General features: G+C 44.1%; 1 pseudogene; it reads left to right on the top strand.

The window, feature by feature from the left end:
- The first annotated feature begins 1,335 nt into the window (after nt 1-1,335).
- Nucleotides 1,336-4,011, top strand: LOC148064421 (tripartite motif-containing protein 16-like; annotated as a pseudogene).
- The last annotated feature ends 2,476 nt before the right edge of the window (nt 4,012-6,487 follow it).

The raw sequence follows: 6,487 nt of genomic DNA, 5'->3' as shown, positions 1-6,487 counted from the left end.
CTACACATATATACTTGTACGTTACTACACTATCACAACACCAGAGTCAAGTACTGGACAATACTACACATATATACTTGTTACTACACTATCACAACACCAGAGTCAAGTACTGGACAATACTACACATATATACTTGTTACTACAGTATCCCAACACCAGAGTCAAGTACTGGACAATACTACACACATATCCTTGTTACTACACTATCACAACAACAGAGTCAAGTACTGGACAATACTACACACATATCCTTGTTACTATACTATCAACACTTTTATACTCGCAGTCACCTGGTGACGTAACAATCTGGTCCGACCTGTGGACTCACATACTTTTATACTTAATGGATAACGCCTGATGATTCTCGACACACCTTGTGTGTCTCACACTTACACAAACACCACTATACACACAAAAACATATTACAGAAACACACACACACGCAACTTTTTAAGCAAACCATCACAAATCATCGTCATGGCAACCAGGGTAGCTACGGTAGCATCCGACGTAGTCATAGTCATACGAAGAACGAGCATCGTCTCGTCTCTCTTCATCATCTTCATTCACTCAAACAATGAGAGTAAGAGGGGATGAAAGTGGGAGAGAAGAAGAATGACGACAACACATGACGACAACACATGACGACAACACTTCCGCTTCCGGTGAGCCTTTGATCGGCTGCTTGAACGTAAGCTCCTGCAATAATTGCCAAAAACAGTCGTTTTAACGACTACTTGTCCGGATATTATGCTCATATCACTAAAGATATGTCTCAAGCATCTCGGATCTATGATCGTGATGCTCTTTTCAACATCAGAGAGTCGATGGAGGATTATAATCGCGACCGTTTCCAACGTCCGGTGAACGTGTTTCCTTACGTTGGAAAACGGTCGCGATTATAATCCTCCATCGACTCTTACATTCAAGCAGCCGATCAAAGGTTCACCGGAAGCGGAAGTGTTGTCGTCATGTGTTGTCGTCATGTGTTGTCGTCATGTGTTGTCGTCATTCTTCTCCTCTCCCACTTTCATCCCCTCTTACTCTCATTGTTTGAGTGAATGAAGATGATGAAGAGAGACGAGACGATGCTCGTTCTTCGTATGACTATGACTACTAAAAAGTTGCGTGTGTGTGTGTTTCTGTAATATGTTTTTGTGTGTATAGTGGTGTTTGTGTAAGTGTGAGACGCACAAGGTGTGTAGAGAATCATCAGGCGTTATATAGTATAAAAGTATGTGAGTCCACAGGTCGGACCAGATTGTTACGTCACCAGGTGACTGCGAGTATAAAAGTGTTGACCTGTGAAGGGAGGGTTTCAGTCGCACAGACATGGAGACGACTAGAGTTGATCTGAAGAGAGAATCTTTCTCTTGTTCCGTCTGTCTGGATCTGCTGAAGGATCCAGTCACGCTTCCCTGTGGACACAACTACTGTAAGACCTGTGTTGAAGGTCACTGGCAGGACAAGGACATCTACAAGTGTCCTCTGTGCAGACAGAGCTTCACACCGAGGCCTCTCCTGCAGAAGAACACTGTGTTAGTAGAGATAGTGGAGGAGCTGAAGAAGACTGGAGCAGCTGAGGACCTCTGCTATGCTGGACCTGAAGATGTGGTCTGTGACGCCTGCACTGGGAGGAAGATGAAAGCCCTCAAGTCCTGTCTGATGTGTCTGGTCTCCTACTGTGACCTTCACCTCCAGCCTCATCTAGAAGCTCCGGCCTTCAGGAGACACAAGCTGGTCCAGCCGTCCAAGCAGCTCCAGGAGATCATCTGCCCTCAACACGAGGAGGAGGAGAAGAAGATGTTCTGTCGTTCTGATCAGCAGCTCATCTGTTCTCTCTGTGTGGACCAACACAAAGATCATGACATCGTCTCGACCACAGCAGAGAGGAGGGAGCGAGAGAAAGACGTGGTTCGGAGTCGAGGAAGGATCCAGCAAATGATCCAGAAGACGGAGGAGGAAGTGAAGCTGTTCCAGCAGGAGGAGAAGAACATCAGAGTCTCCGCTGATGAAGCAGTGAAGGGCAGTCAGGAGACCCTGGACCAGATGATCCAGATGCTCCAGAGAAAAAGGTCTGATGTGGAGCAGAAGATCAGATCTCTGCAGGAGACTGAAGACGCTCGAGTCCGAGGACTTAAGGAGCAGCTGGAGCAGAAGATCTCTGAGCTGAAGAAAAAAGATGCTGAGCTGCAGCAGCTGTCACTCACCGACAGTCACACCATCTTCCTGCAGAACCTGACCTCACTCTCACAGGTCAGTGAGGACACAACCTCACTCTCAGGGGTCAGTGAAGACATGACCTCCTCCACGACCCTTGAGCAAACTCACCGTCGCTTTGAAAAAGTGTCAGCCTACATGTCAACCTGCAGAGACCAACTCCAGGACCTTCTGAGAGACATTGACTTGATTCCCCTTGGTAAAATCATTCAGAGATTTCCAGATGTTTCTTATCACATTTTTGCTGATGACATCCAGCTCTACTGCTCTTTTGACCCAACTGAGCCCCAAAGGCTGAACAGCTTAGTCAATTGTTTGCTAGAAATCAAACAATGGCTGAGTGAAAACACTTTACAGCTTAATGTGGACAAAACTGAAACTCTGGTGATTGCTCCTGATGATAAGATTCCAGGGTTGAGTCAGTACTTGGGTGACTTAGGTCAGTCTGTCAAACTGAGCCTGAGAAACCTGGGTGTTGTATTTGATAAAGACATGTCTCTTGTTCAACACTGCAGAAAACTGACCAGAAACTGTTTCCTTCAACTGAGAAAAATCTCTAAACTTAGGAAAATGTTGTCACAACATGATCTGGATCTTATAATCCATGCGTTTGTTTCTTCTCGTCTGGACTATTGTAACAGTTTGTTTTCATGTCTTAACAAGAAGGAGCTGTCTCGCCTGCAGTTGATTTAGAACTCTGCAGCGAGAATTCTGACCTGCTCAAGTAGGAGAACTCACATTTCTCCGATCCTTAAAACTCTTCACTGGCTTCCAGTTTCTTTCAGGATCAACTTTAAAATTCTGGTTCTTACTTTCAGAGCTATTCATGGTCAGGCTCCTCCTTACATCACTGATCTGATCCAGCCTTACACCCCAGCTCGGTCTCTGAGGTCTGTGGATCAGAATCTACTGATGGTTCCACGCACACGGCTCAGGACCAGAGGAGAGAAATCTTTTCAGGCTGTTGCTCCTAAGCTTTGGAACAATCTTCTCTCTCTTTGCGCTTGATGATCTACTGACTCCTTTAAGAAACATCTTAAGACGTTTCTATTTGTTCAGGCTTTTCCTTGAATTTCTCGAACTCCTGTGTTGTTCTCGGTGTTGTCTTGATCTTTGAAGTATGTACTGTTTTGAGTATTGTTTTGATTGTTAAAGCGCTTTGTGACCCTGGTCTCGAAAAGCGCTATATAAATAAATATTACTTACTTACTTACTTACATGTGGACCAACATCTCACTGATGTTTTCTCCAGAGAGAGAGCAGTTCCTCACACACTCACAGGACATCACTCTGGATCCAAACACTGCAGGCTCAAGGTTGATGTTGTCTGAAGGAAACAAGAAAGTGACATTCATGAGTGAAGATCAGCCTTGTCCTGATCATCCAGACAGATTCAATGATTTTAATCAGGTCTTGAGTCAAGAGCCTCTGACTGGATGTTGTTACTTTAAGGTGAAGACAACAGGATCTGTTGCAGTAGGAGTTGCATACAAGAACATCAGCAGATCAGGAAAAGAAAGTTATTTTGGATATAATGACAAATCTTGGTGTTTATATTGTATCAACTCTGTTTGTTCATTTACACACAACAACATCACAACTAAGGTCTCCAGTGTCGTACCCTCCACAGTGGGGGTGTACCTGGATCACTCTGCTGGTCTTCTGTCCTTCTACAGCGTCTCTGAGACCATGACTCTCCTCCACAGAGTCTAGACCAAGTTCTCTCAACCTCTTCATGCTGGAGTCAATGTTTTTTTTTCCTCGTGTGAGTTTGTGAAGCTGAAGTAGACGACAGTGAGATTGTGAGTCTCCAGGAGTGACATCTTCACATGAAGCTTCAATGTTTGGATGAAGGTCTCTGAGAACTTGTGAGTCTCATCCTCACGTGAAGCTTCAATGTTTGGATGAAAGTCTCTGAGAACTTGTGAGTCTCATCCTCACGTGAAGCTTCAGTGTTTGGATGAAGGTCTCTGAGAACTTGTGAGTCTCATGCATGAGGATTCTGAGTGACAGCACGCTCTGGCGGTCATCCAGGACTCATAGAACTGTAGTTACATACGTAACTTTCGTTCTATTTAGCCCTTCAAGTGCTTCAGGCACTGGATGACACATAACAACAAGGTCACGAGGAATCCCAGTACATACCTCATTGAGAGGAAGCAGCAGAGTCGGGCAACAGGACCACACCTAGAGGATGAGGAGTGGCGACGTTCACCCGATAGAACCTGAAAAAAGTGCTTGGTGAGGCCCATGACGCTGCCTCAGAGATGTCCTCCAGGGGTACCCCGCGTAGGGCCGCCCATGACGTAGACATCGCTCTGGTAGAGTGGCACCTCACCCCGAATGGCAGGGTGTGACCTCTTCCTTTATATGCGTGGGTAATAACATTCACGATCCAGTGAGAGAGTCGCTGTTTGGAAAGAGCAAAGCCTTTCCTAGGGCCACCATAGCAAAGGAAGAGCTGGTCCGACAGTCTTATACTTGCGGTTGCAGCTACATAGGTCCTCAGAGCCCGCACAGGGCACAGCACAACCCAACCTGTCTTCCCCTTCCGGGGGAATAAATTGTTTTATTCGCTGGGCTGCTCAGGCAACGAAACGGGGCCCAACAGTTGTTCCACCTCAGCAAGTCTGGCAGCCCTTACTCTCCAGGGCATGAAGCTGCAGTTCATGCAGGGATCTTCTGAAAGACCTTCCCTCAGATGCTCGAGACCAAGGCATGAGGGACATATATCATGGCCATCTTCAGGCTGCAGAGAAGCCACACAGGCTGAGCAAGAGTGGCCGCCAAGCATGTTAGTAACGAGCAGAAGGCCACACAGAGAAAAAACAACAAACGCTGGGAGCGGGAGCGAAAACACAGCCTTCACCAACGAGTGTTACACATATGAGATAGAAGTAGCACAAATGCTGGGAGAAGGAGCGAATACGCTGTCGTCACCAACAAATATAAAAATATAAACAAAAGCGAGTGCAATAGATTGCAAGGGTACTTCAAAAACGGTAGCTGAATATCAGCGGTACAAATGTCGGGAGAGGGAGCGAAAACACTGCCGTCACCAACAAATGTAAAAAATAACCAAGTGAGTGCAATAGGTTGCACCGGCACTCAATAACAGTAGCTGTATATCAGCGGTACAAATGTCGGGAGAGGGAGCGAATACACTTCCGTCACCAAAAGAAATCAAAATACAACCAAAAGCGAGTATAACAGGTTGTACTGATATATAAATATTTAGTGTACAATGTCGGGAGAGGGAGCGAACACACTCCCGTCACCAACAAAGAATTAATGCAACCAAAGGCTGGTTGCACCGAACAAAATGTAACAAGGAAAGTTGTCCACGGTGAGCCGCTACAACTTCTCAGCGTCAAAGTTCTTTGCAGCCTCTGGAGGGCGAAAGTTTCGCAGCTCCGACAGAAGCCGCGAGACTACCAGCAACGCACAAAAGAACAAGTCCTTGAACAAGCTCGTGACATGCAACCTGCGCAGCGAGAAGATGAAAAGGAACATATCCTCTGATGTCACCGGAAGATATACCCTATCCGGGGTCATCAGGGGTCACAGGTGACTTTGTTGGTATTAACTCGAACAGCGGATGCGCGAGATGGATACATTCAGTGCTTGAAGCACCGCCTCTGGCGGTCAGTAAGGACGAAATAGAACAACATTCTTTTATTTGTAGCCTTTTAAATACAAATCCAACGGAGCACTGAGCTACTCGAACTTTCAGCCAATCATGCGACACGCAGACGATCATGTGACGACGTGGAAACACCGGTCCATCGATTCATCACAGAGGAGACATTTTTACATTGAAATTAAAAGTCTACAAATAAAGAAATATTGAATTTGGAAATATTATTTGGGAATTATTGGAATAATAACAATATAGAAACTATCAATATTGATTTTCTTTTGTTAATTGAATGATTTAATTCAACCTTTCAATATAGAAATGATTGAATTAAATGATCCAATTATTTAAAAAAACGATAATTCAATCTTTCAATAAAGAAACGATTAAACTCTGTGCAAAAATAAATGGAATTTACTTAAAAAACAAATGTATATATAATTTAATTAAATGATTGAATTCAACCTTTTATTAGACAAATTATTGAATTCAATTATCAAATTAATTAACTTATTAAACATTTCAAAATACAAACAAATGAAGTGAATTATAAATATATATACTGTATTTATATATATATAAATGAATTAAACCTTTTATTGAATTATTTAATAAAAAATAAATTCA

The sequence above is a fragment of the Callionymus lyra genome, chromosome 15 (genome assembly GCF_982586985.1).
Source record: "Callionymus lyra chromosome 15, fCalLyr1.hap1.1, whole genome shotgun sequence".
NCBI classification, from domain to species: Eukaryota; Metazoa; Chordata; class Actinopteri; order Syngnathiformes; family Callionymidae; genus Callionymus; species Callionymus lyra.
Note: the sequence above shows the minus strand (reverse complement) of the source record. Positions and strands in the feature narration are given on the sequence as shown.